The following is an 11,745-nucleotide window of genomic DNA, read 5'->3' on the forward strand; positions in this document are numbered from 1 at the left end:
TAAACAATTTAATGAGAGATTGATTGGTGGAAAAAGGTGGCTGGTAGTTGAGTTTAACACCTTTTCGTGCGGCTTACATGTTAACCCTGAATTCAACGGCAAGGACAGAAAAAGTGAGAAGCCCTTGTGATCATCACTTGTGACCAACCTTCATCAACATGTGACTATCAACTATCATCCGTATATCATATCTCTGTCACCCACATCAAAGTTCTAATACAACCGCGATTATATATACTATATAGTTGACTGATAATAGGATCTTTTACATAAAAAAGTTAAGAAAAAGACAAAACCATATTAAAAAAAAAACTAATTTTGGTTACGTTTAAATTTGTGTCTTATTTGATCATATATAAGTCATGATTACGCACAATGATTTCTAGGTGAAGCAAACAAACGATTTACAATAAAGATAGGATGGTAAATTACGATTGTATCAAGGAAAAGGAAAAAAAAAAGTATATGAACCAACTCCATGGAATAACTTAATTAATTATAAATATAGTAATTAGTTTTATTTATTTATGATTTAAAATATTGGTTATTAAATATTTTATCACATTCAAATTAGGAGGAGATACGTTTAATATTATTGTAATGTGAATTATAGAAACTGATTCAATTAGCTTCCATCTTTTCACCTTATTTCCCTCTCCAAATACCTAAAATATGATAAATTAGAAAACAGATTCAGAATCATCCAATTTACAAAGAAAAGAAACATCCTAATGCCTAGCATAAACACCATCCACGTAGAGGTTTTAGATTCACCTAGAGACATTTGACTAGTTTTTGGCTGGAACCATCTTGGTTTCCTAGTATTATTGTAAGAAAAATACTATTTGTACACTAAAATCAGCTACTAAAATCAATCACCAATGTATTTATGTATAAATACATGTGTGGTTTAATTTATTTTCAATATGTATTTCTATTCTAGCATGTATTTTATACTGGTGACTAACTTTGGTGGCTGATTTTGGTATACACGTAGCATAACTCTTGTATCAATGATTTAAATGTAAATGAAAAGAAGATAAATCATGGTTATCAAGTCAATCATAAACAATCTACCTATTTACTTTAAGTTTGTATAAGATGCTGAATGTAGTTGCAAAAAAGATAATCTCATTGTAAAGGAGGTTCTTTTGGGAAAAGAAAGATGGATGATCTGGACTGGCTCTTGTAAAGTGGGAGATATGGTACAAGTATCGAAGAAGCTAGGAGGTTTGGGAGTAGGAGATGTGGTGGTTCGTGATACCACTTTACTGTTTAAATGGTGGTGGAGATTCTCTAAAGAAGACTATCTGTTATGGAAGAATGTTGTGTGCTCGTGCAATAACTTGAATCCTAGCCAGCTGCTGTCAACTCAAATGTTACCAGTAAAAGGGGGTCCGTAAAGAGAGATATGTCAACTGCAGATAAATGAGCAACATATGAAACAGAAGATGATTGATGGACTTGCTATAGAGGTAGGAGATGGAAGATTAACCATATTTTGGGGGGATACATGGCTACAAGCGAAAAAGCTGAAAGACTCCTTTTCGAGACTTTTCTTAATTTCAAACCAAAAAAGAATCTGTAATTGAGGATTGTGATTTTTGGAATAGGTTAGAGTGGGTTTGAAACTTCCAATGGAAGAGGAAATTCTGCCAATGGGAGGCAGAAAGCTTGAATCAACTGCTTGAGGTCTTGCAATCTGTAAGATTGATAACAGAAGTATAAGATAGAGTGGTGTGAAAATTTGACAAGAAAGGCATTTATTCTACTAACTCATTTGTGTAGATTTTGCAGGAAGAGACTCTGAAGGATGACATTGTTGGTTACAGATTCGCAAATGAAATTTGGAAAGGACTTGTCCCGCCTCATGTCGAGTTGTTTATGTGGTTTGTGCTAGTAGGTCAAGTTAATACTAAGGATCGACGTAGTAGATTGGGTATCATTGAACAGAGGGATACTGTCTGTGTATTGTGCAACAAAAACGTTGAAACTGTACAACACTTGTTTGTTACGTGTGAGTTTTCTTGGTTGGTGTGGTGTGCTTGGATTACTCATTTTGGTCGTCATTGGACTATCTGGAATACTATCAAAGAACACTGAGAGTTGGAGGACTTTGTTTTTGAGAGAAGAGTTGCGCAAAAAATAGTTAGTTAGTTTTTTTTCGGTTATATGAAATGTCTGGCTACATAAGAATGATGTCATATTCTAGAATAAGACAACAGATGTGAGGAATTGTGTTGCTAGCACCTTTGACTGTTCAATAAAGTGGTGTGATAGTTTATCGATGTTGTTGATAATTATGCCGGAAATGACATAGAAGTTGTTTTAGTTTTATATACTTTATTTTGTTGCTTGTTGTTTATATGCTCTACTTTATGTGTTGAGTTTCTACTTTTTTCAAAAAAAAAAAGAGATAAATCATGGTTCTTATATTCATGATTTGTGTGGAATATTTTCTTATTCATGATTTAAAACCAATTTTTTTCACCAAATTCGTAGTTTTCTTCGTGACTCAATTTTTGCAACCAACTAAATGATGTGTGAGCATCTTATCTATCTTTTCCTAGTGAATTCGCATCTAATTTGTTGAGTTTAATTAAGAATTAATTATATTTTAGCCACTATGGATGATATTTTGAGTTTTGGGCAATTTTATTTATTTAAGGTAGCATTCGGAGGGATTTGATGAAGTTTCTGCAGAGAAAAAGAAGAAACCAAAGAGATGACCAGCGAAGACCGACGCGGACGCATGGCTCACGCGACCGCGCGGAATGGAGAAATCGCAATGATGCGTTCGCGTTAGGAATCTGCACAAATGATGCGAGCGCGTAGACGACGCGGACACGTCACATGCGCGATCTGCAATAATACAGAAAACACTGGTTACGATTTCTGGGCTGTTTTTGACCCAGTTTCCAGCCCAGAAAACACAGATTAGAAGCTGCAGAATGGACAAAGCAAGTGGTCCCCACCCATCAGTTGAAGACTTGTTAATTAATTTGAATTTAAATTCAAATCTTATCTTTTAGGAAAAGATTATTATTTTTAGTTTTAGATAATTAGATTTTAAATTTATTAGGATTAGTAATATAATAGGACTCTGTACATTTAGACAGGGACACACAGAGAGACACTTTTACCAGAACCCTTATTTTTCTTCTCTGAACCATGAGCAACTAGTCCTCTATTGTTAAGGTTAGGAGCTCTGTCTATTTGTATGAATTTATTCGTTTGATCTTTCTAATTTAATCCATGTTTAGATTTATATTTCAATAATTATTTTCGCTCTTTATTTTATGAATATGGGTGAAACGGAAGTATGACCCATGTTCTAATTGAGTTCTTGTGAAACTTGGAAAAGATTTTTACTTGAACAACAGCTTGAAAACATATTATACTGAATTTTTAATTGTTTGTATTTAACGGGATACGTGACATATAATCCCCTTAATTGTGGATAATTAGGATTCTTTTGGCATATAAACTAAAAATTGATCATCACCCTCTAATTGAAATTAATTGACCAAGAAATTGGCAATTAATGAATTTTAGAGGAGACTAGGAAGGTCTAAGGAATTAGGGTCTAGTCACATATAGTTTTTCATGAAATTAAATCTTGCATAATTAAAATAGTTAGTAAAAAAAATAAATCCGAAAAAATAGACAACTCTGAAACCTTAACTGCTTTCTCAAATATTTTATTTCCAACTCATTGCTGCTTGCTTTCTGAAATTCTTAAAGTACTATTTAATGCTCTTTGAATATCTCAAAACTATTTTCTGCTTGCCTAACTAATCCTATCAAATGCTCTTGTTGCTTGATCCATCAATCCTCGTGGGATCGACCCTTACTCACGTAAGGTATTACTTGGTAAGACCCGGTGCACTTGCCGGTTAGTAGTGTGGGTTGTGAAATTCCGCACCACTAAACCTATAACATTTAAATAGTAGTTTATATACAAATAAAAAGAGCATGGAGGTAACCAAATCATATAATTATATATTTATTTTAATTTATTTAAATAAAAATTTATTAATAATTGTTTCGACGAGGAATAACTTCGAGCGAGGTATAACTTGTCGTTATCGGGATATGCCTTTCGTTCTTCTCTTTCCTGAATAGGCGTGCTGTGAACTTCTCAGAATTTCAACCCGTACGTAAAATCTGTAAAAATTAACTCTGACGCTCAAGTCAGTACTTATCTTTAGAATATTCTAAGTATACTAAGAGTGTCAGGATAGTTCTCCTATTGGTGATCTTGATATCCTAGCCTATCTCCCTATTTATTGTTATTAATGATAACCGACTTATGGTTATCTCACCCGAGATTTAGGCGGGCACTACAAAAGTGTGAGACGATTATTTGATGAGATCATCAGGTTTAGATATTTCAAATGAGATTTTAAGGTATAACGTTATGCTGCCCAAATTTTTAGGGATAAACAGTCCACAAGCTTAACTTGCTCTCCTTTTTATGTAAACAAGTTGAGCTTTTGTCTGAATAATATTTTAACATTATACTTTGGAATGAAGTTGTCCTGTTAATCTCCAAGCTCAACACACAGTCGTTTTGTTAGTAGGGGCAAGCTTGGGTTTTCCAGCTAGAATAATACGAAAAATGATTGTTTGAAATAGTGTGATGTAATAACTATTGTTGCACAATTACTTCGAGGAAATCACTGCTATTTATTGGAATAGTAAGTGAACAGTCTATAATCAAACGGTTACTAATTGAGTGTAGGAAAGATCGTGTGCTAGTGCTTATGTTGGTCTCTTTATTACTCTCTATTCGGATTTTGAAAAATGACACAATTATCTATATCATCTAGTCAAGCAATAAAAGAAATGAGTTCAAAAGGTTAGTAATTTTCTTTTTATTTGTTTGCTTGTTGCGTTCTGCTGATGGCTAGAAAAAAGATTGTAGAAGTGAAGGATAATTTATATGAGTGGGTGTATGTGGATGTAAAGTGCCATGCTTTCTTTTCAAGAATGCAGAAACTTAGTCCGAACTCAGTGCTATGAAATGGTAAGAGATGGTATGTCTGTTAGTATGGAATTTCTCCCTTGTAATGGTGAAGAGAGGGTTTGCAAAAAAAAAGAGGGAATTGGGCTTATTTTTATTCATATACTTGGTATTAACAGAGTTGAAAGTTAGGTTTTCTTTTTCAAAATTTGAGTGCAATGTTTAGACACAACTAAATTATGCACCTTTGCAATTACATCTAAATTCACGGGCTTTCCTTCGAGCCAGTGAATGTCTGATGGAGTTTCTCGAACTTCCTCCTTCATTGAACATATTTTTTTTTCTTTATTCCAATCTAAAGGCATGCGAAAAGGTCTCTGGGTGAACCTTATTAGTCACACAGGCCAGTCACTATTCATTTTGTACAAGTCTTCTTTTAAAGACTTCAAAAAAATGCTTGTGAAAAATTTGCTCATCGGAGACTGAGTATCCCTTCTTTCTAGATGAGGAATTAGGTGAGAAATTTTTTCTATACTGATATCCAGAACCCATGCAAATATTAGATGCTGATATGAGAAGTGGTGAAGAAAAGTATTTTATGTATAGCTATATTGTTTTTATATTGATTTAATGTGAACCATTGTCTACGTAGGTGATTGGTACGAGATTGTTATGTATGGGTCAGACAACAGAATTACTGGGAGCTAAGGAGAGAAAGGAAACAGAAAGAGTGCCAAAACTAGAGAAATCTTTGAAAGAAATGGATGAGGTTATTGTCGATGTGAAAGCAAAAATGAAGAGCAAAGAAGAAGAAGTGGTGAAGTTACAAGATCAGATCACATTTTGCACGGTCAAATTAGAGAGGCTGATAATGAAAAAGGAAAAATGACCTCCATGATTCATGAGCCCAAAAATGAGGTTTTAGAGATGTTTTCCAATGGCTTTGATCGTGCTGTGAGTTAAGTGGTGGTCTTCTCGCCCGAGTTTGATGTCGATAATATTGATGTTACCAAGATTGTAGTAAATGGAAACTTATTGATGATGAAGCTGCGGGAGATAAAAACATGGCAGCTGGTGAAAAAGATAGTTGATATTTCATTTGTGTTAATTTGTATGTTATTGTATTGTCATAGTATGAAACTTTTTTGTGAATATGCTGATGTGTTGTTGGATGATTGCTGATCTTGAGTATTGGTGTTGTATGATGTAATACCCTTATTATCAGAATGTCACGCTTCCTGCTGTGCGACTCTGATAGCGAGGAGTATTACGATGGCTTCATATATTTAATAATAAAATAAGAGCCTTTGACTCGAAACCGTATCTTTGAAAAATCTGAAAAATATTTTATCTTGAAAACAAACAAGCACATACATATAAACAAAACTTCTTACATATGTAGCTTATAAATATAGTATACATACAAAGCATACAACTCCTATCCTTCTTACAAGATTATAATAATAAAGGAGAGGAAAATCTATAACATATGTATACAAACAGAAATAGCATATCTAAGAACTTAGCAAAAACTCTACAACCTTCCTCGTCCGTCCTGAAAAGAGAAGTCTGTAGAGGGTGAGAACATCGTCCTCGTTGGTTCTCAGTAGAGGGTTTAAGAATTGTTATAAAAGGATACATATAAAAAAGAATAATGAATTTTGAAAACAGAGATCTTCATTCGTCTTATGAATCCTTTTTAAACCACAACGATTGATAGTATAAGAAAAACCAACTTCGTATCTTTTCTTATAAAAAGTTCAAATCTGACAATTCGCATAACATTTCAATACATACAAAAGGGTTAATCATTCTAAAAACTCACCAATCACAGCCTCTGGCCCAAACATAACCAATCGCGGCCTTTGGCCCAATATATAATCAAATATCGGCCTCCGGCCCAAATCAAATCAAATTACCATCACCACTATCATCAATCCACCACCAAATACTCAAAATAGAAAATCAAACACAAACACAAACAAATACAAGGCAAACACATTTAAATAACAATTACAACAAATATCGCAGTTATCAGTTAAACATAATTTATCAGATAGGAAAACTAAAACAATTAAGAACACCCAAACAATAGCAAACAAATGCAGTATGATGCATGCCTGTCCTATTGGCCATGAGCTCATGGGTTGGTTACTTTGCCAGAACATGACACATTCGGTAGCTAACCCGGATATCATCCTCTTGAAAATCGGTGAGCGGTACACCACTACGATTCCCACTTGGTGAGCGGTACACCACCACGATCCCCACCATTGCGAGTGGTACACTACCACGATCCTTGCAAGATTTTTAATTGGAAAATACACACCCGTAGGCGGTAAATAACTACGATCCTCACCATCTGTGAGCGGTATACCACCACGATCCTCACTGACATTGCAACACTGGACAAGTGGTACACTACCAAGATCCTTGCCAAGTCAAAACTCATATTCAAAATCACAACTTTCTTAAAATCTTGACCCAGAGCAAGTGGGACTAAGCCACAACCCTTGCGTACTGCCCACGTATTTCAAATATCAAAATCTTTCTTTAAAAACAATTCAAATTCATTTCTCTTTCATAAAACTCCTTTTCACTAAAACAAAAATCTCAAATCAACTTCAATAATCTATTTTTTTAATTCTGTTTAAAAACTCCAAAGTATATAACTCTCAAAGTTTTATAAAAATTTCGGCAGCATCTCCTCTAAAACTGAGACTTTGCCACCCTTCTCGGGTCCCAACCAAACCATTTATCAAACTCTTCTCAATAATTTTCAGTATCAAATCCTTTCAAAATTAAATCAATTCTAATATTAAATCTTTTTCTAAAACCAACCAACTCTAATAGCAAATGGGAAAGGCATGCGTCGCGACACATGGCGCATTAAGCGCTACGTGTCACGTTTTTGAGCTGATGAGTCAGCGAGGTTAAATTTTTAAATATCTTGAAAGGTAATTAAGGTAATTGGACATGGTAAAAACTCAAATAATGATCTCAAGTGGTGGTATTTACTTAGAATAAAGATTGGGTAAATTACTAATGTAAATGACATTAGTAAAGCCGAGCTTTTTAAATCTTTCAGACCCAATATCAATTGACCGTCCTTCGTCAAATAAAATTAAATAATAACATAATTTTTATATTACATTATTATTCATTTTATTTAAAGATTACAGAAAAACTTATCATAGACGTTACGCAAACAAAACGTAAAACTCGTATACTCGACTTTAACGCAAAAAAAAATAAATAAATAAAATCAGGATGTTTACAAGTTAAACTTTAATAATCATAAAATCAATTTTATTATTCTTAGTAAATTAGTTTCTAAAAATAAGGAGGTCCAATTAATAAAATAAATTATAACTTATTTATATTTAGATTTTTCGAAAATGCGGATCGTTATATATGAATTTTTAGACTTTCGCTTAGAATGGTGAAATTTTATTGCATTTAGCTATCATGATATTGCTAGCTTCCAACTTTTGCAAGTTGGTTAGATACAGGTAGAAAAGGATGTTAAATATTGTTTGCATTGATGAGACCTTCCTTTGTAGAAGGTGTGGAGTGATCGGCCTCGTTAAAACCTCTCCAAGTAAAATCCGGTGTCGAAAAAAAGCTCGTGAGTAGGAAAAAGAATACCTTTCGGCTCTGACTTTTACAAAGAACTAACTATAATATAGGCGTAATTATGATATATTCCAAGTGTTAGGAGGCTTGGTTCCTACCAAAGTTTGTAGAGAGTATGCTCCCTTTCTGTGAACTTTTGATATTTTGAAAGGACCCTCCCAAGTCACAGCGAGATTTCCTGCTTTGGTGGCTTTCTGGCATCTTCTAGTTTGTGAAGAACTAAATCCCCTTGCTGTAATACTCTTGGAATCACTTTTTTATTGTACTTTCTTTGTATGGTAATTTGCAAAGACTACTGCCTGAGTCTAGCTTAATCGCGTTCTTCATCCAATGTATCCAGCTCGGCAAACCGTGCTTGTGAATTAGTTTCTTTGTCCAAGAAGTCAGTTCAGAGCGATCCTTGAGAAATTTCTAATGGTATCATGGAATTTGCGCCATAAACTAGTCGGAATGATGTCTCTTTTGTTGTGGAGTGTGATGTCATGTTATAGCTTCATAGAATTTCAGGGATTAGCTCAGCCAACGTCTTTTATCCTCTGCTAGTGTTTTGCGTAAAGCCTGCAAGATAATTTTGTTAGCGGCCTCTGCAAGCCTATTAGTCTGTTGCTCTACAAAAGAAAAATAGTGCTTTACATGAAGATTTTATAAGAAGGATGCAATTTTCTTATCAGTAAATTGGTTATTGTTATCAGTAATAATTTCTTTGGGTAATCCGTATTTACATATAAGAAATTTTCAAATAAAAGATCTTACCTTATCCGAAGTTATTTTGGCAAGTGGTTGTGCTTATATCTATTTTGTAAAGTAGTCTATTGCTACGAGTAAGAATTTTACCTGCCCTTGTGACGTGGGGAATGCTCTGAGAATATCGAGCCCCCATTTATGAAAAGGCCACCTGATTTTCAAAGTGTGCAACAGCTTGGCTGAGCTATGGATGGTTGGTGCGCATTTCTGATAATTGTTATAGCGTTGAACTTTTTCCATGCAATCCTTTTTAAGTAAAGGCCAGAAGTATCCTGCGTTTAAAAGTTTTGAAGTTAAGCTTCGACCACCTATGTGTGTACCACCACATACTCCTTCGTAGACTTCTGAGATCACTAGATCAGATTATGCAAACATGAGACACTTGAGTAACGACCTAGAGAACCCCTTTTTATATAGGTCATCTCCAATTAGGGTAAAGTAGCTTGCTCTCTTTTTAAATAATCTCGGGTTTTCTTCTGATGCTGACACCTGACCAGTTTTCAAAACATGTTTGCTATATATACTTGGTTCCCCAAGGGTTAGTTGTGATAAAGCTGGTGCTATATCTTGTGTTCTAGAGGTGGCTAACTTAGATAAAATGTTTGCTCTACTTTTTTGTTCCCTAGGGACATGCATGATTTCAAAATATTGAAAATATATTGTATGAAATGCTTTACTGCATTCAGATATTGTTCTAGAAAGGAATCTCGTACCTAGAAATTACCATTTACCTATTGAACGACCAATAAAGAATCGCAATGAACTTTGAGATAATGAATATTTGCCTCTCTTGCAAGTCGCAATCCGGCAAGCAACGCTTCGTACTCAAATTGGTTGTTGCCTTCCTGAAATGAGAATTTGATTGATTGCTCGGTGAAGACTCCAATGTTGTCTTTAAGAATTATTCTGACTTCACAACCTTCGTCATTGGAAGCTCCATTGGCATATAGTTCCAAGGGGTAACCACTTAGTGAGTGGTGGTGAACTCGTTGATGTCGGCATCGTCATTGGATTTGAGCCTTCAATGATCCTTTTGATTGGTATGAGATGTCGATTTCTGAAAGTTCCACTGACTATTTGATATGTCAGCCAACAAGATTTGGTCGTGTTAGAATTTGGCACAATGGTTGATTTGTCCGAACTACAATCTCGTGACTTTGAAAATAATGGTGAGATGCCGAGCTATGATTATTAAAGCAAATGCTAACTTTTCGATAGTTGGGTATCATGTCTCTGCATTCTGTAGAACCTTACTGACAAAATAGATTTGGTGTTGCTCGTTACCTATTTCTGTAATAAGCAGAGCTAATTGCATAAGGTGAAACAGAAAGATATAAATAAAAAGGTTTACCGTGTGTTGGCTTATGCAGTATTGGCGGGGAGCTGAGAATATTTTTAAAATTGGTGAATGCTTGTTCACAATCTTATGTCCATATAAAGTTTTTGGCTTTTCGCAAGCTATAGAAAAAGTGGTAGGACTTTGCAGCCGCCACTGGTAAGAACCTCGATAGAGTTGTGAGGCGCTCGGTGAGTTGTTGGACTTCTTTGATGGTATTAAATGATTTCATTTGGATTATAGCTCAGCACTTATCAGGATTCGCCTCTATTCCTCTTTGTGTTAACATAAAACCAAAGAATTTGCCTCCTTGAACCTAAAATGCACACTTCTCAAGGTTCAATCGCAAATTATATTTCCTCAGTTGTTGGAAGACTTCTAAAAGGTCAGCTTAGTGAGCTTCTTTGGATTTTGATTTTACCACCATATTGTCGACGTATACTTCCATATTCTGGCCAATCTGATTTTGGAAAACCTTGTCCATTAACCTCTGGTATGTTGCACCTGCATTCTTAAGGCCAAAGGGCATCACTTTGTAACAAAAACTACCATGGTCAGTTATAAACGTATCTAATTATAGCTAGAATAAGCATCCATAAAATTAAAACTTTAAAACCTGAAGTGTTGTCAACCAATTTATCAATGCATGGCCAAGGATATAAATCTTTCGGGACAAGCCTTGTTCAAATATGTAAAGTCTACATACATGCGCCATTTACCCACCCTCTTTTTCACCATAACTACATTTACTAACCATGATGTAAACCGAATTTCACGTATGAATCCTGTGTTAAGTAGTTTTTGAGTTTCCATGACGACCGTTTCCTTTCCTTCATTTCTGAGGTTTTGCTTCTTCTGTCGCATTGGTTAGACTTTTGGGTCTTTGGCGAGTCTATGGCACATAACACGTGGGTCAATTTCGGGCATATCCACAGGGGTCCATGCGAACAAATCGGCATATGCTCGAAGCAGTGTGATGAGTTTTTCTGTTTCATATGCAAACAAAGAATATTCAACGTTAGTTTATTGAAATTCATTTTTGGTGGGGTTTACCTTCTGGAGT

Source organism: Arachis stenosperma, chromosome 8 (genome assembly GCF_014773155.1).
Source record: "Arachis stenosperma cultivar V10309 chromosome 8, arast.V10309.gnm1.PFL2, whole genome shotgun sequence".
NCBI classification, from domain to species: domain Eukaryota; kingdom Viridiplantae; phylum Streptophyta; class Magnoliopsida; order Fabales; family Fabaceae; genus Arachis; species Arachis stenosperma.